This window comes from Cricetulus griseus, chromosome 7, assembly GCF_003668045.3.
Source record: "Cricetulus griseus strain 17A/GY chromosome 7, alternate assembly CriGri-PICRH-1.0, whole genome shotgun sequence".
Classification (NCBI taxonomy): Eukaryota; Metazoa; Chordata; class Mammalia; order Rodentia; family Cricetidae; genus Cricetulus; species Cricetulus griseus.
This window is the reverse complement of record NC_048600.1, coordinates 85,158,626-85,180,692: the sequence shown is the minus strand read 5'-3', so window position 1 is coordinate 85,180,692 and position 22,067 is coordinate 85,158,626. Positions and strand designations below refer to the sequence as shown.

The 22,067-nt window shown below is 41.0% G+C and overlaps 1 pseudogene; it reads left to right on the top strand.

Annotated features, from left to right (window-relative positions):
- The window catches only part of LOC100758714, a 52,348-nt pseudogene that overhangs the window by 1,987 nt on the left and 28,294 nt on the right, over positions 1-22,067 (top strand).

Below are 22,067 nucleotides of genomic sequence, written 5' to 3'. Positions count from 1 at the left end.
TGAAGGAAATCAGAACAGCAACTCAAACAGGGCAGGATCCTGGAGGTAGGAATTGATACAGAGGCCATGGACGGGTGCAGATTACTGGCTTCTTCCTCATGGCTTGCTCAGCCTACTGCTTATAGAACTCAGGACCACCAGCACAGGGATGAAAACAACCACAGTGAGCTGGGCCCTCCTCCATCAATCACTAATTAAGAAAATGCCTTATAACAGAGTCTTATGGAGGCATTTTCTCAAGGTTTCCTCCATTCACATAACTTTAGCTTGTGTCAAGTTGACACAAGACTAGCCAGCACAACTGACCCCTTGTCACCTTGACACACAAACACATCATTATTAAGTCACACCTTTACTTTCTTATTCATCCCCAAGTTCTCACATTAAAAACATAAATGACTTTAAAATTCCCACAGTCTTTACAAATTCAAACACACTAAAATTTGTCTCCTTAAGGCATCCAATCTCCCGAAAAATCCAAAATCTCTTTTAAAAGTTCAAAGTTTTTTTAGCTGTAGCCTCCTGTAAAAATCAAAATTAAATTAAATACTTTCTCACTTCAAGAGGGAAGAACCAGGGCACAGTCACAATCAGAACAAAGCAAAAAAAAAAAAAAACTACAATAGTGTAAATAATCCAACATCCAGTGTCTGGGATCTTCTCACAATCTTCTGGTCTTCTCCAAAGGGCTTGGTCACTTCTCTGGCTCTGCCCTCTGCAGCACACACAGCTGCACAGCTCATCTTCTAAGGTCAGGCAGGCTCCACTCTACTGCTACTGCTGTTCTTGGTGGTCATCCAATGGTACTAGCACCTCTAAAATACTGGGATCTTCTATTACAACTGGGCTGCACTTTCACCAGTAGCCCCTCCTGGGCTTTCTTCATGGTCCAAAAGCCGCAACTTTTCTTCATGATTCCATCAATCCTGGGGCTTCCACTGCTACCCTGGCTACACCTTCACCAATGGCTTCTCCTGGCCTCTCACAGTGCCAAATCTCAGCTGCTCTCCATGACCTGCAAAATCAGTACCACCTGAGTGACTCTTGCACTATCAAGCATGGCTGCCAACACAAAGCACAACCTTGGCCATATCTGAAACACAGCTTCTGTGCGTTGATTCTCGGGAAACGCTTCCCAGAAGATTTTACCTTAACAGCTAAAGTCCCATCCCCAGCCAACCAGCATTGAGTATTCCAGCAAAGCAAGGTTTCACTTCAGTAGTTTTGATATCTTATTAATCATAGCTGGTTCTTCACTCCCAGATATCCAGGAACACAGATTCTTCACACAAAAGACCAGGAGAATCTTAGCTTCCCTCTGAAAAGTCACGAGCCTGGCCTCCATCATCTGCACTGCTCTCAACACTCTTATTGTCCAAGCTCTTACAAAACAGCCCACTGAGCTCTCAACACTCAATAGTTTTTCTAGGCCAAAGTTCCACAGTCCTTCCATAAAACTCTCCTCCAAACAACATAGGTCTTTCACAGACAGAGAAACAATTTTGGTTTCTATTTGCTAGCAAAATCTAGCCTTAATGGAGATCACCTAGTGAAATCCAGCTCAGATGGGCATTGAGTCTTTGCTATTACCACTTCCATTTTGTGCCCTGCTTTCCCCTATGCAAGGGCATGGCCAATAGAGTACATGTGTTAAGTTCCACTATAGTTCTGTGTGCCTAGCAGTAAATGAACTTGATCTGCCCTCACTGTCCATGAGGATATATTCATGACTAGTAGTAGCTATTTCAGAGCTGTAATTTTGCTACTGTTATGAATCATCATGTAAATATCCATATTTTTGGACAACCTCTGTGAAAGGGTTGTTCAACCCTCAAAGGGGTCGTGACTCACAGGTTGAAAAACCACTGCTCTAAAGATTCTACCACCCCGCATCATCACTCTAGAGTTAGGATTTCAACACGTGAAATATCTGGAGGTCACAATCATTCATGTCAAAAAACTTGGATCTCTAACATATTCTTTGACAGGGGGGCATGTGGATACTTCGTTATTCAAGGTGGCTCACTTTAAAGAGAAAAGGATGACCCTGGAAAAGCCAGCCAAGGTGGAACAACATTATGTAGTCCTGGAAAACCCCAGCTTCTCCCTGATTGGAGTTCTACTGAGAATGATCCCAGCTGCTCAACCTTTCATCCCAATCACCTCCACCACACTGCTTTACCGTTCCTACCATGCTAAGGAAGTCACTGTCCATCTCTACCTCATTCCCAATGACTGCGCCATTCGTAAGGTGATATTGATAACCCAAAGCCTGGGCTAGTGTGGGCTGACAGCAGGAGATGAGCCAGAGCTCCCCAGAGGGATTATCATTTGGACATGAGGCTGTTGTAAGCAGAACTCTCATGTGAATGAGAGCATAGCTGAAGTCTCCTCTGACTGCATTTGCCGTTCTGTGATCTCCATGAAACCTTCTACATCCCCTTTTATAGATTCAGGAAGATGTGAAAGCTCCATGTCTAACCTGCTGCCTTTCTTTCTTCATCTCTGGCAGTGACCCCAATTCCATCATAAATATGGCAAAGGTCAAATGTAAGCCTTTTGTGTGGCTAAACATGGGGAGATAGGATCAGAGGTTGTGTTACTTCCCCATACCCATATTAGCACACTGACTTACCATCTCGACTTATTCAGACCAGATTCCAAGGAGCAAAAATTTGTTAAATTGCCATTCTATATGTTTCTTAGGCCATAGATGATGAAGAAGAGAAATTCCAGTTTGTGAGAATACACAAGCCACCCCCATTGGATTCCCTTTTTTTGGGTTCACGCTACACTGTGTCTGGTTCACAGAATCTGGAAATAACTCCCAAGGTGAGCAGCCAGATGTTCACCCCTCACCTGGATCAGACACTAGACTTTGGGATACCTGTGGGCCAATCTGAGAGCATCCCTATGTACCAGGAAAATTGATATTGAGGAGAAAATGTATAGTATTTGAGACAGGGAGGTAGGATCAAAGAGATGCGGAAGGTTACTTGAAGCCCTGAGATGTGTTTAGCTACAGGGTATCAATGCCATCTAGTTGAAAACAAACAAACAAACAAACTAGGAGCACACCTGAAGCTGGACACACTGGGTTTATTAACAGCTACAACAAAACAGGCACCATGGGGGACTATGGGACATTCTATCTTTGTAAAATGGTGCTAGAAAGTCTTGATTCATGGTTCAACAGAGTTACTATGAATTTGATAAACTCAAAAGGCAAGGACAATTCTATTACTGAGAATCTCAACAAACATCATCTCTAGCAAGATAAAATTAAAGCAAGAAAAAGTTTAATTGCTAAAGAGATAATGGTCACATATTCTAAATAACAGAATCAAAATAAAAAAGAACCTCTTAGTGTTGTTCAGGGTGTTAAAGTAGAATAGAGAAAGACTGGCATTCGAAAAGGAGGTGGACGAAGGAGTAGCTGGTCACTCCATGGGTTTTGTTTATGGGTTTTTGTTTTTATTTTCAGGAGTTTTGTATGCTTTTTGTTTTGTTTTGTTGCTTTTGTCTGAATTGGTTTCGTTTTATTTTGATTTTCTTTTTGATTGAGAGAGATATAGAGAGAGAACATGAAGCTGGATGGGTGGCTGCCACACTAAATCCGGGAGATTCTGTGTGACAAGTCCCACAGACTGAGGCAGTAACTTCAAAAGAAGGAGGTCTCCTGGAAAAGGTTGTGGAACTCTCAGCCAGAGAAAAATATTGAGCTGTGATTCTTATGACAATTTCTGTTTGTTCTTCTATTCCCTTTTTTCCACATTAATGAAGTGTTCCTAAAAGCCTATGCTGACATTAAAAAAATAATAATAAACCATTCCCTGAGATGAGGTCACTTGCCATGACCTCATCTCAGGAAAAACCAGCACATTACAAATCATTCACGTCATTCACATAAGTACAAATAGTAAAAACTTTCCCAACAATAAAATTTCATATGGCTATACAGATGTCATCAAAAGTGGGCTTAAGTGTCTGGTAATGAAAGCTTTAAATAAGGAAGAGTTAAAATAGTTAAAATAGCTCAATACTTCAAAAACTCACAAGAACTAGGTAATAGATGTTAAATAATAATTGACCATAAAATATATTAATTTGATTTAAGAAATATATGGTTAGCCTTGGATGATACTATGTTAGTCAAGGATGGTCCTATGTTTGACTAATCAAGGACAATTTTATGTTTTCATTAACCCTGGATGACTCTGTTTTGGATTTCTGCATCACTGTGCCAAGTCAACTGTGCCACTGCAACAATAATGTCATATGTTTGAGATTGTTTAACAAACATCCCCTGGGATATCTCTATTAAAAAACAAAAAAAAAAAAAAAAACAAAAAAAAACCTTCTTTGAGAACTGCAAAATGCACTCAGATTCACACTGCCTCTGTGTTTGTTTCTGTTTGTCACCGTCAAATCCTTACCCACCTATTCTTCAAGGACCCTCATTCCAGGGACTCCCCTACCTGGCTGGGGTAGTGGGGAGGATCTGGGAGAAGTTAGGGGAAGGGAAAGAATATGACCAAAATATATTGTAAGAAAATGATTTAATAAGAAGAAAGAAAACACGGGGGCTGGAGAGATGGCTCAGAGGTTAAGAGCACTGGCTGCTCTTCCAGAGGTCCTGAGTCAATTCCCAGCAACCACGTAGTGACTCACAACCATCTGTTATGAGATCTGGTGCCCTCTTCTGGTGTGCAGATATACATGGAAGCAGAATGTTGTATACATAATAAATAAATAATTTTTTTTAAAAAAAGAAGAAAACACGAATAAAATAACATGTATTACAAAGAAAAAGAAAAGAAATAAAGATGGAAGGGATGCTGAAGAATCAGATAATTTATTTGTTCTAAGTTCTCTGATACTCCATTTTTTAAGGCAACAAACAACATCTGAAAGAATCCTGATGATCCTGTTTAATGTTGGACCAGCTTCCAATAGGTAGAAGGAAGTTATGTTCATGTTTTGATTTGATGTTTTAGTTTCATTTCTGTTGCTGTTATAAAATATCCTGACAAAAATCTACCAATGGAGAAAAGGGTTTATTTCAGCTCACAACTCCAGGTACCACATATAAGTGACAGGAACTTAAAGCAAGTAGTAACTTCCCCAGACAAGCTCAAAGAAAAATATGTGTGTACACTTTCTTTTTTGCTTATGTTCATCTTAAATATACAAGTCAGGATTCCTGTCTAAGTAATGGTACTGCCCACAGTTGGATGGATCACCATACACCAGATAATTTAATTAAAGCAATCTTCCACAAAAGTGTCCACAGGCCAACCTAATAGAAACAATCATTCCAACCCTCTCTCAAGGTGATTCTAGGTTATGTCAAATTAACAGTTAAAGCTAACCATCACAGTTGACAAAGATGAACCTCAAAATGAGTATTTGGTGTTTTTCTGCAGTATCAGTTGTTAGCAAAAAAGAAGAGTGATGTGATGTGTTTTCAACAAATATGAACCCTTTGCCACTATATTTCAGTAGACATAGTTCAGTAGGCCTGACAGATGCCAAGGCCAAAAAGAAATATCAACGTTTGTAATAGATCTCCAAATATATTTTGGAGACAGAGGAAGAACTTAGTGGAGTGGCTGTTTGGGAGCAAATATGAGGAGTGGCCTAGATTTGGGACCTGAGCATTGAGGAAACATTAGTGCCATTTACTGAGTTTGGGGAGAAAGTGTGGTTGGGAGATAATAAGGAATCAAGAGTTCTGTTTCGGGTTTGAGAGGAGAGGAGCTATGTATAATGATTGATCAGTTGAGTATAGGGTCCATTCAGATAAGAAGGCTTTGCATTAAGATGGGGAGGAAGAGGAAGAAGGATCAGTTCATAATGGAATTAGAAAGATCTGTTTTATAGTGTGTGAGCACCTCTTTTGAAATGAGTTCTAACTCATCTATAGGATGTGTACTAATCCTTCTGAGTCAGGATATATAGTCTGGTGGTGATGATTGAACTTAGTATTTCAGATTATCAGTGTCACTGGAGGATTGAGCAAGACTAAGAAGGTACAAGGGGAAAGACCTCACTTGCACTATGATCAGTAGCTGGTACCTCTGCTTGTCCTTTATCTGTTTGTTTGATTGGTTTTGATACAGAGTCTCATTATGCAGTTCAAGATATCCTGAAACTCACCATGTGATCAGGCTGGCCTCAAACTCATCAAGATGCACCTGCCTTTGCCTCCCAAGTACTGAGAATAAAGGCATGCAGTGCCATGCCCTGAAAATCCTAATTCTTCAGTAGTGTTTCAATGCTGATTCATTGTCCAGGAACTGGAGTTGTGTTATCGGAGCCCTGGAGAAGCACAGCTCTTTTCTGAGATCTACATTGGCCATGTGGATTCAGACATATGGCTCCAATTGAACCACAAGATGAGTGGGAGTCAAGTATGGAAGGCCTTGCTGAAACCAGGTAAGAATAGAACTAGCCTAGAGAATTCAGAGATTGGGTAAAATCATTAATGACTCAGCTTGTACAAAGAAATATTCCAGAGAACTTAAATGGCTTTTCAAGATACCCAATAGCTCTTATGACTCAAATTTAAACCCAAAACACAATGAGTCTAGGGCCATTTTTCCCTTTCCTATTCTCTAGTACCTCCACACTGCCCTGAAATTAACAGATTTTGACAGCCATAAGGCCTTTGGAAAAGGGCCTAATAATGATGTACTGGCTATAAAATAAAGGGACAAAGAATGGTTAATGAGTTAAGTCAGTGTTGGCAACACCAGATGCTCAATCCTGGATCAGTCTATATGTTTTCAGGTAATTAAGAGCAAATTAAATAATATAATTTCAGTCTCTGGCTCAAGCACTCACATGCACACAAAATTCCAACTCTCCCTGCTAATCAGCACTCCAGGAATTACCAGCTCTGCTGTATATGTCTCATACAATGGCCTTGTATTAACTGTAGAAATGTTTTTATTTTTGTATTACTCCAATCTCCCTGCCCCAAATCAGTCTCAATTGTGTCCATTGGCACTCACAGGAATCTATTCTCATTTATTTGGGAAACAATTTGGCTACAGGAAGACCGTGACCACAGCATCCTTTGTATCTCCCATTATTGTGCAAGTTAAACATCTCCAATTCCTTCTTTCATTCCTCTTAAACCTTTGTTTATAAACTCTTGGTTTCTCATGCACCATCTTCAGAAGGTGCTCTAGATTAGGGATATGCCAGAATGAACCAAGGCTGAGCACTCATTATGGAATATAAAGAACATACCCATTCCTCCTTAAAAATGGACCCTAAGTCTCTAGCACCATTAGCTGGCCACTTGTGTCCATCTGCCTGCACTTAGGTCACACTGAACTTAGGATCTACTCAAACACTCAAGTTGTATTCACATAAGCTACATAATCCATGGAGAATTCCCTCTTCTTTTAGCAAGCAATTTTTAAATCTATTCATTCACTGTTGTTGTTCCTACTAAAATGTTCTTGTATTTCCATGTGATGTTATTAGTTTGACCTTGATTCTGATGCCATAGCCAGAACACATATACAGTGTGTGAGTATAAAAGACCAAACAAGGGCAAGGAAGTAGATTTCTACTGAGAATAGGATACCAAATGGTCTAAGTCATTGAATAAGGGATTTGGTTGGTTCTCCACCAAGGATTCAGTTCAGGCCAGGACAGGATAAAAGTAAAGCAATGATAGTGGAGAGAAATTTACATTGTTCGTTTATATGGCCACCATTTGTCAATGATCACAGCCTTTGGGCCTCACTTTCCCCATATACTTAAGGAAGGGGTTTTGCCTAGAACAAGTCTAAGAGCCCCTCCTATCCTTAACACTGGATTTTAAAAGATATTGCCTGAAGTCTGTTCTCAAACACTAAGAATTTCATAAGTGAATGGATATTTCAAGGTGTATGGTGTACATTCAAAACTAGAACTGTTACAGGTACTTCTTCATAAGAGTCAAGCATAGTGACTCATCTCAGCCTATAATCCCAATGCTGGCAAAGTAGAGGTAAGAGGAACATCAATAGTTCAAGGTCATCCTGGATTACATACTGAGTTCCAGGTTAGCCTGGGCTATAGAATGAGATCCTATTTCAAAATAAACAACTTCTTCATTTCCTCTTTCCTTCAGGAGACCTCAGATCTGCACCAAGACTGGATGCCCTAAACCCTGCAGGTCAGTAACCACTGATACAGGCCACAGGAGCTCCTGATAGTTCCAACGTGATCCCTCTGCTGCTGAAGGGGAGGGAAGAGGGAAAAGAGGGCTTTGTCAGTGAAAACCCTATCTCAAGATGGGGATGGAGATGTGTATGTCCAGGATCAGAGTGAAGCCATTCATTGTGGTACATGCTTGTAATACCAGCTCTGGGGCAGAGGACACAGGTAGAGCTCTAGAGATCACTAGTTTGCCAATCTAGGCTCTGTCTCAAAACTTTCAGCACCCTGAAAAATAACACTCCTGATTTTTACATACATGTTCACACACATGTATGTGTACCTGTATCCACATACTCATCCAAACACACATATGTGTGTGCACATACACATGCACACATATACACACACATGAACACATAAAAAAAAGAAATGGAGAATAATAGTAGATAGAGCCTACCCAGGAGCCTTTGATCACCACCAGTCTCACCTTTACTCTTAGATGCCTCCACCTTGCTCCACTTTGTGGACCGTCATCGAGAGCAACTAGTGGCCCGAGTGACATCAGTGGACCCTGTCTTGGATAAGCTGCATGGTCTGGTGCTGAATGAAGAAGAGTATGAGGAGGTGAGGGCTGAGACCACCAAGCCAGATAAGATGCGGAAACTCTTCAGCTTCAGTCGGGCTTGGGATAAGACCTGCAAAGACCAACTCTACCGAGCCCTGAAGGAGACCCATCCTCATCTGATTATGGACCTCTGGGAGGGAATGGAGCATAGACTCCATTGCTGGGGATCCTAATAGTTCGGTAACTGAGGTCTGAGTGCTCACCTCATGTCCTGATTTTGCTTGACCTTTCTTTAGCTTTCAGCTGCTCCATATATAAACAAATTGCTTTCTGAGATGCCTGCCAGCTTGAGATGTATGCATAATGCCTCTACTGTGTATTATATATCTGTGGCCAGGGATGCTTTATAAGCAGCTAGATTTACTCATAATGTATTAGCCACAAAATGGAACATAAAATGGTTACATTAATTCCACATGCATCCTTAGAAAGAAACAAGGTAGAAATTTTGCATATCTTAGAGCTTCCCTAAATAAAAGTAGAGGGTCAGAAGTGAACCTGCTTTGCAGAATTAAAGTAGTAATATGTTTGCCACCCCCATCTTTTGCAAAACAAATTTAGTCACAAATATTTGTTGTATTATACTTAGAGAGTCTTTTAATTACAGAATGACAACTAAACCATAAGATAACATTCTTATTTTTTAATACAGTCATAATCATAGCTGAACTAATCTGCCAAAACAGGTGCAAGTAGCTGTCACCAGGATTGGAGGTAGTGCTACCCATTCTGTCAGAGCTCTGAAATAAATCAGACTGAACAGAGCAGAAAAGCATATATAAACTAGTGACCATGATTGCTGTAACCAGGTGGGGAAATGATTTTAAGTCAGAGGACCAACAAGCCAGAAACAACAACAAAAAGACCAGTGATACCATTTTCTATGTGAAAGCAAAGCAGATTGCCAGAGATCTAGGGAAGGGCCAGTCTCCAGCCCTTGGTCTGTCACTGGGTGGTCTCCCAGCTCTATCTTCCTCTATCTTCTGTCCAGGCAGCTTCAATAACTCACCAGAGAGTCCCAAACTGTAAAATTACTTGACCAGAGTTTTTATATACAATATCACTAGATGTTGGATTTCTGGATAAAATTATAGCTATAAAACATTATCAGCAAAACCATGTGAAAGTAACAATCAAAGTAATCATAATATTTCTATTCCTTGCAAGAGATAGGAACTGAAATGAAGTTACTAAACTTGGAGAGATCTCTGCAGGAAGCATGTGGGAGCTGAGAATTGGTAACCCATTAGGGCAATGGAAACTTCCCAGGAAGTGTATCTCCTTCTTTACTGACCCTTTCGGTGCCAAAGTTAAAGCAGAGTATAGGGACTGGCTGAGGTCTGTGGGAACCACCAAGCAACAACTTCTCTCGCCTGCTGGCAATATAGAATACCAACATTGTCTCTGAGACAGACAGAAATCACTACAGAAAGCCACAACCAATTAAATTGTAGAGTTGTGGCACCCAGATCCAATGGATACATCTATAAAACACTCCAGTGCCTACAGCTCAGGGAACACTGTGGAAAAGAGGGTAAAAAAGACTGTAAGAGCCAAAGGACCAGAGTTTGCTGTGTGAATGTGTTTCTAAGTAATATTAGAAGATATGCCCATAAAGTCTCACCAACATGATTGGCCAAATGTGAGCTAAACAAATACAATACCAGTGGACATGTCAAAGTGGGTGAGGGAAAAACCCATGAGTCCTTAGCCCTATACTGAAAGACCCCCGAAGAGGTACTTTCGTAGAAGGAGACCCGCACCCAGGAATCAGCGAGGCCACGAACTTGGATGCAAAAGCAAGAGGCTTTATTGGAGACGCGGGTACCCGGGGCGACTTAGCTTCTGTGTGGCTAAGCGCGCCGAGCCAAGGGAAAGGGGTCCTTATATAGGGAAAAAGGCGCAAGCTAGGAGCAGGGATTCTATTGGATAATTCTAATGAGGCATTGTACAGAGCTATTCCCATTGGTCAATGTATATGAGGCGCTATACAGGGTTATTCAAATAAGGCAAAGTACAGAGTTATTCAAATGAGGTGAAACATAGAGTCTTTCAAATGAGGTGAAATACAGAATCATTTCTATTGGATGGTTCAAATGAGACACAGAGCCATTCCAGATCAGCATATTCTCAAGGTCTGGTGTCTGGTACAACAGACTCAATTCCCCTCCCCTCTGCGTCCAGATGGCTGACCTTGGGGGCGGAGACCTTGGGACGGAGTGTTTCTCATCGGGCGGGGGCTCAGGGGCAGGCTCCAGGCCGGCTCACTCGGTGTTTGTTCTCGTGCCGACCCACCTGGTGCTCGCCCTCGTGCCGGCCCACCCGGTGCTCGTTCTTGGGCCGGCCCACCTGGTGCTTGTTCTCGTGCTGGGCGTGCGGTGGGAAGGCCGCCGGGGGTGGGGATAGGGGAAGCCGCCGACAGGAGGAAGAGGAGACAAACTTGAGAAAGAAAGGGCTAAGGGGCAGGGGTCTTTCAATACAAAGAATTGTAGGCAATTGACAAAAGCTGGGAGCAGAATAAGTGTTTTTTCCCCCAGGAAAGAGCACACCAGTTGTTTCTCCATCAACAAATGGTCGACCTTGAAAAACTACATACAAATTACATTATACAGACTGAACAGGATATATATATATATATATATATATATATATATATATATATATATATATATATATATATATATATATGCAGTAACAGTCAATGTAAAAAGAGACCATGAATTTGAAAATGAGTGGGAAGCATATGAGATGGTTAAGATGGAGGAAAGGGAAGGGAGAAATATTGTAATTATATTATAATCTCAAAAATAAATATAAATCTAAAAACTTTAACAAGTGACTGTTGATGAAATCAAGGGCTCTCACTCACCTCACCCTCCTGTACCAACGTAAGTCAGAGAAAGTACGCAGGAGGGAAATGAGAATTATACCACTTGGCTCAGTGCAGCTGTGCCAGAAATTTCCTCCAAAAGGTGACAAGCCTTAACTGGTCACAAAGGAATAAAAGGTGCTGATGCAAAACATATCCCATTATAGCTCTGCAGGTCTAAATTGGAATTGCAAGGCACACCTTCCCCAGCAGTGTAAATAAACACTTGAAACATCAAAGGGAGGGAAAGAATTCAAAACTCATAACACCAAGAAGGAAATATCAACCAATGTGTTATCATCTAACCTAGCATGCACTTATTATGTGCTGTTATTTGTTTACTTGCTTGTTTCTTATAGTAAGGGACCAAATATTCAAATTAATAAAAGTTTAAAAACTTAGGCCCTGAAAAGGGAATGTCTTATGATAAAGGAAAATTTAACTCCTTAAATCAGGAGTGTCATGACAGGAGCCTGATCCCCTGCTCTCAGAGAAGGGGAGCTAACTGTCCACCACTCCTGTTAACATTCCTTTGCTAATTGCTGGTCATAAAGATCCCCCAGCCCAGGAGATAACTGACAGACCCTATGACCCTGTAACCCTGCAAGCCCATGCCCTGTCTTATCTCAGTCAAATGTATCTCCCTTAAAATGTGTAGTTACTGACTAACTCTGTACTTTGTAGGACCTTAAGTAACCATGGAAACTCTGTAATTTGTGACCTTCAACCTTATGGGTCTGCCCCTTTAAAAGCTTCTCTTTTTGGCTGGTTGGCATCTCATTTGCCCACCATGCAGTGAGATCCTAACTGGCCAGCTTGAAATAAAAGGAAACATTTTGCTTTTCATCAGAGTGTCAACTCCTTGGGTTAGTCTCTGGGCTCCGAGAACCTGGCACAACAATAGGTGGTTTTGTTGTTGTTGTTGTTGTTGTTGTTGTTGTTGTTGTTGTTATTTTTTTGCTTGTTTGGTTTTTTTTTTTTTTTGCAATTTCAAGACTAGTTTTGGCTTTCTGATCTTCACTCTTACATATAAATTTTGTAATTGTTTTGCCTTCCTTTGTACATTTCTCAATTTGGTGTTAGAATTGCTCTCATGTTTCTCAAGCTATTTTACTGTGAGCACTCTCTAGTATTCTTCATATGTAAAAATCATATGCTTTTCCTTTCATTTTACCATTTGTCCTCTTTCTCTTCCCCTCCTATTTATTCTTCTCAACCATAACCTTCTCAACCATAGGAGGAACAAGCATGGAAGGCCCCAAGAATGCCTAGTATTTCCTCAGTGTGATTCCCAATCACTCTACCCTCCTCCATTGGCTGAGCAGCTCTCAGTTGTCATAAGGACCAGGTAGCCAAGAAGATTCATTAACCACCACAGGAATATCCATATCTCCCCAACATACTGCTAAGTTAATTGAAGAGTTGGGGATAAAAGTCCAATAAATATGATCCATCCCTTTTACCTGCACCATTACCATGGAAAGCATGGCAAGGAATAAGTTTGTAGCATTCAAAGGATTCTGAATCATTTGAAGTATCACCTCCCCTTTTTGTCACACAAATTCTTAAACTGTCCCTAGATGAGAGGATTAGCTACTTTTTGCAAAAGACTCCTTTTTTCTTTATGCCCCTACTATTAACATGGAGTTTCTTATGAAATGCTGAGGCTTCCAACACATTTCCTATCATAATTTATCAGTCTCCTCATTTTCTTTTGCTAAGGGTCTAGGCAACTCAATATGAGTCCAAATATGGGTAATATAAAGTGGACAATTTCTTTCTCGAATTGCCTGTTGTACTTGTACAAATAGCAAAGTCTACTCTAAATTATCGGGAATAAGTTCAACAGTTTCTATATGTAATACAACCCTTTCTACATATTGAGAATCAGTAATTATATTAAGAGGTTATAAAAGCCTAGCAAAATCATCATTACAATAGTACACAACTCTGAGTTTTGAATCAAATCATATGGATTTTGAACAACCTTACTGATGTTTCCTGCTTTATAACCAGACATTCCTAATTTATTTGCATCCATATAAAATGTAAGAGCCCAGAAATAGGAGCCTTTTTACCACACAGGGAAGAAACCATTCGGTTCTTTTTATAAACTTAATCCACTTACTTTTTGAATATTTATTATTTCTCCTGAGAAATTACTACAAGCTCTTTGCCCCAGAAGAGTCTCATTTCCCCTTTTATAATTAATTCAGAAACTTTCTCTATAAAGGTCTTTATTTTTTAACTCTGTTTGTGAGATAAGAAAATCCATTCCAAAGTATTATCCTCCCTCTGCATAATGAATCCAGTGGGGAGATGATTGGAAGGTACAAATACTAAAATACATTCAGTTGTGAGATTCAATTGATCCACGTAGGCATTTTGTAATTTTTGTTCTACTTGTGCTAATTAGCCTAGGCTGTTAACTGTCTTGGACTGCTTAAATCTGAGTCACCTTGCAAGATTTAAAACAAATTTACTCAATTCTGGGATAGAGATTCTAATTGTAGGCTGCAACCAGTTAATATCACCCAATAATTTTTTAAAACCATTAAGAATGTGCAACTGATCTCTCCTAAACTGTATGTATGCTGAATTCTCTGTTTACTCAATTTAAATCCCAAATAGCTAAGAGTATCTTCTCTTGTATTTTTTTTCAGGAGAAATCTGTACTACCCAACAGGTTAAAATTTTATGTACCATATTAAACATTTTTAAGGTATCTGTATCAGAAGCAGCCAATAAAATATCATCCATATAATGATAAGTAATAAACTGAGGAAAGCCAAAAACTAAATCAATAAATATAATAGGCCAATCTTTAGGTAATAAAGAAAAGGTAATGGCATTCCAGGCTGTAAAGATATCATAGGTTGAATTATCTTATTAGTGGCTCTTAGAGCAGTTAATGTTCTCCATTTTCCAGATTTCATTTTTATTACAAATACAGGAGAATTACAAGGGATAGCAGTTTCCTCAATGTGCTTGGCATCTAACTTTTCTTTTGTTTGTTCCTGGGCCCCTGAGATAGGCCCAACATCCAGTTTTCTGAAGATAAAGGACTACCATGCATATCTTTTCTTGATGTACATTCATTAGTCTAATGTTTACCTTTACCACATTTCCTACAAATTCCTGGGTGTTGAGGCTTTCTATTCTGATTATTCTCCAAAGACATATCCTTTTCAGTTATACAATGATAACAATCTTTCCTTAAATGTCCCAATTTCCCACAGTTAAAGCATCTTGTATTCTGAGATTTAAGGCCTTTAGCTATAGCTTGTCCAACTATATTAACATTGTATTCTGTGGATCCAATATCAGCAGGAGCTTTAATCCATTCCTCAAAAAGGGCTCCCTGAGCCTTCAGGGGCTTAAGGCCTTTTGACATTCAGTGTTAGCATTCTCAAAAGTGAAAGGTTCGATTAAAACTTTTCTATCATCTGGATCAGCTATTGCTCTATGTACTGCAAAAGTTAATCTTTGCAAATAAATAAAAAAGTAAGTGCACTTTGTATGTTTTTTCTGAAGGAAATAGATCTTTTTCCCAGCTCCTCGACCTTATCCCAGGCCCTGAAAGCCACTGGATGACACTGCACTACAACAGCATCTTTAAACTATATTTGTCTTTGTAAATTAGCATATTGACCCTCTCCTAATAATTGATCCTTTACAATATCGACTCCTCTGGTCTGATTACAATGTTCCGTAGCTGTTGCTTCCTCTCTCCTCCAAGTAAGTCATTATAATTGATGACTAGCTTCTAGCATGGCTTCCATGAGGTCCTTCCAATCTTGTGGAAAACTCTATTCTCAGTAGCCCAGTTACTTAAAAACCTGTCTTACATAAGGTGATTACATCCCATATGTCACTACTGTTTCCTTTAATCTTTTCAGGTCTGTCATGTCCCTAGGTTTCCAATTAATCTGAACATAACCTTAAGGATATGGACTGTGAGCAGGCATTTGCCTCACAGTAACTGGAAAACACCTGTGGAGGTGTGTCTCTGACCCTAGGCAACCATTCCTCAAATCCATCAGAAGATGGCGCCATAGGTCCATAATTGAACATTTCCCTTTTGGTAATTTTTTTCTTTTTAATTCTTTCTCCTTTCCCCTTGTCCTTCATTCCTTTCTTTTTCTTCCTTCCTCCCTTCCTTCCTTCCTTCCTTTCTTCTTCCCTCCCTCCCTTCTTCCCTCCCTCCCTCCGTGTCTCTGTCTCTGTCTCTGTCTCTGTCTCTCTCTCTTTCTTTTCTTTTTTTTTTTTTTTTTTTTTTTTTTTTTGAAACAAGGTTTTTCAGCATAGCCTTGGCTTTCCTGGAACTAGGTCTGTAGACCAGGATGGCTGGGAATTCACAAAAATCTGCCTGCCTCTGCCTCCTGAGTGCTGGGATTATAGGCGTGTGCCACCACTCCCAGCTCCTTCCCTTTTTATTACCCAGAAGATTTCATTTCTTGTCTTCTTTCTTTCCCTTTTCTTCACTGGGAAGTTTCCTTTTTTTATTTTTTGTCTCCGTATTTTTATTTTTTGTCTCGGTATTTTTATTTTTTTGTCTCAGTATTCTTAAATGTTCAGTTAGTGAAAGGTTCAGGCATTATGCTGGCCTGCCCCAGTTACCTGGCAGAATCCACTCAGGCAATGCCCTGGTCAGCCCAGGGTTCCATGGGAACTAAATCTGCATGCAGGTGTAAAGGACCCCTTTAAAAGACAGACACCTGCCCACTTAGGCTCTCTTACTCTTACACACTCTCTCTTACTTCCTATCTCTCTCTTATCCACTCTCTGTCTCTCCCTCTCATGCTCTCCGTCTCCTGCTCTGTAATAAACTGTATGGTTAATGTGAAAGACCCGCTCGAAATGCCCCTGAGCCCCCTGCCCCGAAGCTGCCGGGGCCTCCCAAGCCTTCACCCGGCAGGGCTCGCGCCCCCGGCCCGCCCCGCCTGGCACCGCGCCTCGGGGCTGGGGCCGAGCAACGAGCACCAGATGGGCAGGCCCGAGAACGAGCACCAGGTAGGCTGGGGCCGAGCAACGAGCACCAGGTGGGCCGGCACGAGGGCGAGCACCAGGTGGGCCGGCACGAGAACGAACACCAAGTGAGCCGGCCTGGAGCCCTGTCCCTGAGCCCCGCCCGATGAGAAACACTCTGTCCCAAGGTCTCCGCCCCCAAGGTCAGCCATCTGGACGCAGAGGGGAGGGGAATTGAGTCTGTTGTACCAGACACCAGACCTTGAGAATATGCTGATCTGGAATGGCTCTGTGTCTTATTTGAACCATCCAATAGAAATGATTCTGTATTTCGCCTCATTTGAAAGACTCTATGTTTCACCTCATTTGAATAACTCTGTACTGCGCCTCATTTGAATAACCCTGTATAGCGCCTCATATACATTGACCAATGGGAATAGCTCTGTACGATGCCTCATTAGAATTATCCAATAGAATCCCTGCTCCTAGCTTGCACCTTTTTCTCTATATAAGGACCCCTTTCCCTTGGCTCGGCGCGCTTAGCCACACAGAAGCTAAGTCGCCCGGGTACCCGTATCTCCAATAAAGCCTCTTGCGGTTTTGCATCCAAGTTCGTGGTCTCGCTGATTCCTGGGTGCGGGTCCCCCTCTACGAAAGTACCTCTTCGGGGGTCTTTCAAATGTACTTTCTATGGTGCGTATTCCATCTTGCGCCTTTCTAATTTCTAAATCTGTTCCATCTGATGAGGGAGAGTCATCTCCTGTGTCTTGGCTTTCCTCACTTTCACTGACCTCCAAAACAGCACATTCTCCTCTGCTGATCAACAATTTCTAGCCCGAATGTCTTTCTTTTTGCTTCCTTGTTCTACGTCAGATCAAGCCTTAAGTGACACTTCACTCTGAAACAGCTCCAGAGCATTTGGAATTAAATTACATAAAGAACAAATTTTTAACGGTATTGGCTCTCCTCTCTGATGCGCTCTCCTCAAAGCTCTCAACACCTGGCACAAGAAAAGACAGAGGATTCAGGACATCTTGGGGACTGGACGAAAGTTCACCCTCAGAGTAAAAGGACTCCAGGATTGGCAGGGTCATGGGAAACTTCAAACCCTCAAACCATATTTTTTTATAGCATGAAGCTGAAGACAGAAATTGGCATAAGGAGTTAATCATCACCTTTGATCACCAACCCACCCTACCAAGAAAGGTATGTCAGCCAGCAATAGCTAGGCTGCCACTGTTTTGTTCCCTGACTTCAATGAGTTCCTCAGTCAACTACTAAAAAGTATGCATTTCTAAACCTTAAATTGTTCCCCAAGATTTTCTACCTCAAAGCCATTAACAAAAACATCTTCACCTAATTTTACAATCAACTACATATCAAAATTCTTTCTAAGGATTTTGGTTGAATCATTAATCTTCTCCAGCAGCAATGCTTGGAAAAAAATCACTATTACTTAAGTACCAGTGACACAGCCCAGTGAGGGGCTGGAAACCTCTGAGAGTTTTCATACAACCCACAGATTATGAGGGATGCAGTGACCTCAAAAACAATAATCAGAGCTATGCTCAATAACAGCATGAGGTCCTCAGGGCTTTGCCTCTCCAAGTCTCATTCAGGCATGGCTTTGCCAATTGCCCAGCCAAGTTCCATGAGTTTCAATCCTGCCTGTTGGTCTTCTCACATGGCCACAAACAAATTTCTATGGTTTTAGGATTTTAGTCTGAAAGAGTGTGTACATTGTGAATCAACCTTAAAATCTGAACATTTTTTAAAAATTTATTTATTAGTTCCAGTTAGGGAACAAACTTGTTTCACATGTAAGTCCCTTCTCCCTCTCCCTCCCTTCACCCCATCCCTCCTCCCCCACCCCCAGCCACCCCCCACCCCATCCACCCACCACTCCCCAGGCAGGGTAGGGCCCTCAACGGGGGCTCTGCAAAGTCCACCAAATCTTCCTGTGCTGGGCCTGGGCCCTTCCCCATGTGTCCAGGGCCAGAGTGCATCCCTTCATGTGAGATGGGCTCTCAAAGTCCCTTCTTGCACCAGGGAAAAATACTATTCCACCACCAGAGGCTCCTTGGAGTGCAGAGGCCTCCTTATTGACATCCATGTTCAGGGGTCTGGATCAGTCTTGTACTGGCCTCCCCGACAGCATCTGGGGTCGATGTGCTCTCACTTATTCAGGCCAATTGTTCCTGTGGGTTTCTCCAACCTGGTACAGACCCTTTCGCTCTTCATTCCTCCCTCTCTTCAACTAAATTCCAGATTTCAGCTCAGTGTATATCTGTGGATGTCTGTCTCTGCTTCCATCAGCCACTGGATGAGGGCTCTAGGATGGCATAAAGAGTAGTCATCAATCTCATTTTAGGGGAAGGGCTTTTAGGTTATCCTCTTCACCCTTGCCTGGATTGTCAGATAGTGTCATCCTTGTAGGTCTCTGGAGATCTCCCTGGTTCCAGATCTCTTCTCAGACCTATAGTGGCTCCCTCTGATATGGTATCTTTCATCCTGCTCTCTCTCCTCTATTCTTCCCCCAACTCAATATTTCTGCCCCTCCATTTCCTCTCCTCTACTCCTCTTCTCTTGCTCTTATTGTAGCATCTCCCTTTCCCCTACCCTCATGCTCCCAATTAGCTCAGGAGTTCATGCCACTTCCATTCCTGGGGACCATTTATCCCTTAGAGTCCTTCATGTTTCCTAGTTTCTTTGGTGAAGAGGATTATAGGCTGGTGGTAATCCTTTGCTCTATGTCTAAAATTCATATAGGAGTGAGTACATACCATGTTTGTCTTTTTGTGACTGGGTTACCTCACTCAGGATGGTTTCTTCTAGTTCCATCCATTTTCCTGTGAATTTCAAGATTCCATTGCTTTTTTCTGCTGAATAGTACTCCATTGTATAAATGTACCACATTTTCTCAATCCATTCTTGAGTTGAGGGGCATCTAGGTTGCTTCCAGGTTCTGGCTATTACAAACAATGCTGCTATGAACATGGTTGAACATATGGCCTTGTTGTATGAACATGCATTATTTGGGGATATACCCAAGAGAGGAATGGCTGTATCTTGAGGTAGACTGATTCCCATTTTTCTGAGCAACCGCCAAACTGATTTCCAGAGTGGTCTTACAAGTTCGCACTCCCACCAGCAATGGAGGAGTGTTCCTTTTTCTCCACATCCTCTCCAGCATAGATTGTCATTGGTATTTTTGATTTTAGCCATTCTGACAGGTGTGAGGTGGTATCTCAGAGTTATTTGGAGTTGCATTTCTCTGATGGCCAAGGATTTTGAGCACTTTCTTAAGTATCTTTCCACCATTTCAGATTCCTCTGTTGAGAATTCTCTATTTAGTTATGCACCCCACTTTTTAATTTCATTGTTTGGTGTTTTGGTGGCTAGCTTCTTGAGCTCCTTATATATTTTGGAAATCAGTCTTCTGTCAGATGTGGGATCGGTGAAGATCTTTTCCCATTATGTGGGTGGTCATTTTGTCCTACTGACTGTTTCCTTTGCCTTGCAGAAGCTTCTCAGTTTCAGGAGGACCCATTTATTAATTGTAGACCTCAATGTCTGTGCTAGTGGCATAATGTTCAGGAAGCAGTCTCCTGTGCCAATTTGTTCAAGGGTAGTTCCCACTTTCTCTTCTAGAAGATTCAGTTTGGCTGGATTTATGCTGAGATCTTTGATCCATTTGCACTTAAGTATTGTGCATGGTGATAGGTATGGATCTATCTGCAATTTTCTGCATGTCTGAATCCAATTGTACCAGCACCATTTGTTGAAGATGCTATCTTTTTTCCATTGTATAGATTTAGCACCTTTGTCAAAAATAAGGTATTCGTAGGTGCATGGTTCAATATCAAGGTTTTCAATTCGATTCCATTGGTCTGTCTGTCTATTTTTGTGCCAATACCAAGCTGTTTTCAGAACTATGGCTCTATAGTAGAGCTTGAAGTCGGGGATGGTGATGCCTCCAGAAGATCCTTTATTGTAAAGAGTTGTTTTGACTATCCTGGGTTTTTTATTTTTCTATATAAAGTTGAGTATTGTTCTTTCACCATCTGTGAAAAACTGTGTTGGGATTTTGATGGGGATTGCATTGAATCTGTAGATTGCTTTTGGCAGGATTGCCATTTTTACTATGTTAATTCTACCTATCCAAGAGCATGGGAGATCTTTCCATTTTCTGGTATCTTCTTTAATTTCTTTCTTTAAAGTCTCAAAGTTCTTATTGTACAGGTCTTTCACTTTTTTGGTTAGTGTTACCCCAAGATATTTTATGTTGCTTGTGGATATTGTGAAAGGTGATGTTTCCCTGATTTCTTTCTCATTGGATTTATCATCTGTATATAGTAGGGCTACTGATTTTTTTGAGTTAATTTTGTATCCTGCTACCTTGCTGAAGGTGTTTATCAGCTGTAGGAGTTCCCTGGTAGAGATTTTCGGGTCACTAATGTAGACTATCATGTCATCTGCAAATAGTGAAAGTTTGACCTCATCCTTTCCAATTTGTGTCCCTTTGATCCCCTTTTCTTGTCTTATTGCTTATAGAGTCTATAAGTCCTGTAACAAAAGAATGTTGTGTCTTCAGCAAGAGGGTCTTTACTCTAGTTCTTGTAGACTACCAAGTGCAACAGCAGCAAGCTTTGTTGTTTTAGAGACTCTGTATCCTTCCTGAGGAGTAACTCTTAGGAAGTACTCCATGTTTGGCATTGGAATTTCTCTTTAAAAACTCATGTTACAGGATGAAAGCACAGTGCATCCATTATTTAATTTAAATTTTGGTTAGCTTACAAAGTGGTGTGTTTCCATTGGATCTATCACACATTGGTTGTTTTGGTTTACTCAAGGCCACCCACTCCTCTCCCCGTCACACAATCTCTATCCTCACTTCAACCTTGTACCACTTAAACCTAACTTAAACAATTTTACAATGCAAGGTTTCTACTCTGTCTGCACCCTTTAAGGCGTTTTAGACTCCACCTCACTTAGATTCATTATACTTTCCTAGCCTCTAGAGACACTCCAAGTAAGTCTCACATGGTCCCATCTTTAGATGAAAAGCTATAGACAATTAATGGTTGCTGAGACAGGCAGACTCAGTCTTCTCCAGATATGAGTACCTCATAAATTATAAAATCCCAAGTGGTCAACATTAGGTACATAACAACACTAAATAGACTTAGCACAATGTGTGTGTGTATGCATGTGAGTATGTGTATGTATGTATGTATGTATGTATGTATGTATGTATGCATAATGTTTGCATTATGTATAGATGTAACAATCACTAAAGAAGATAATGAGACTTTTAGATGGAAGGAGGGGACACAGGAGGAGTTGGCAGGGAGACTAAGAATGGTGGAAATTATGTAAGTATGGTATGGACAGAAAAATTTCAAATTTTAACTTAAAAGAAACTTTAAAAAAACAAACATACTA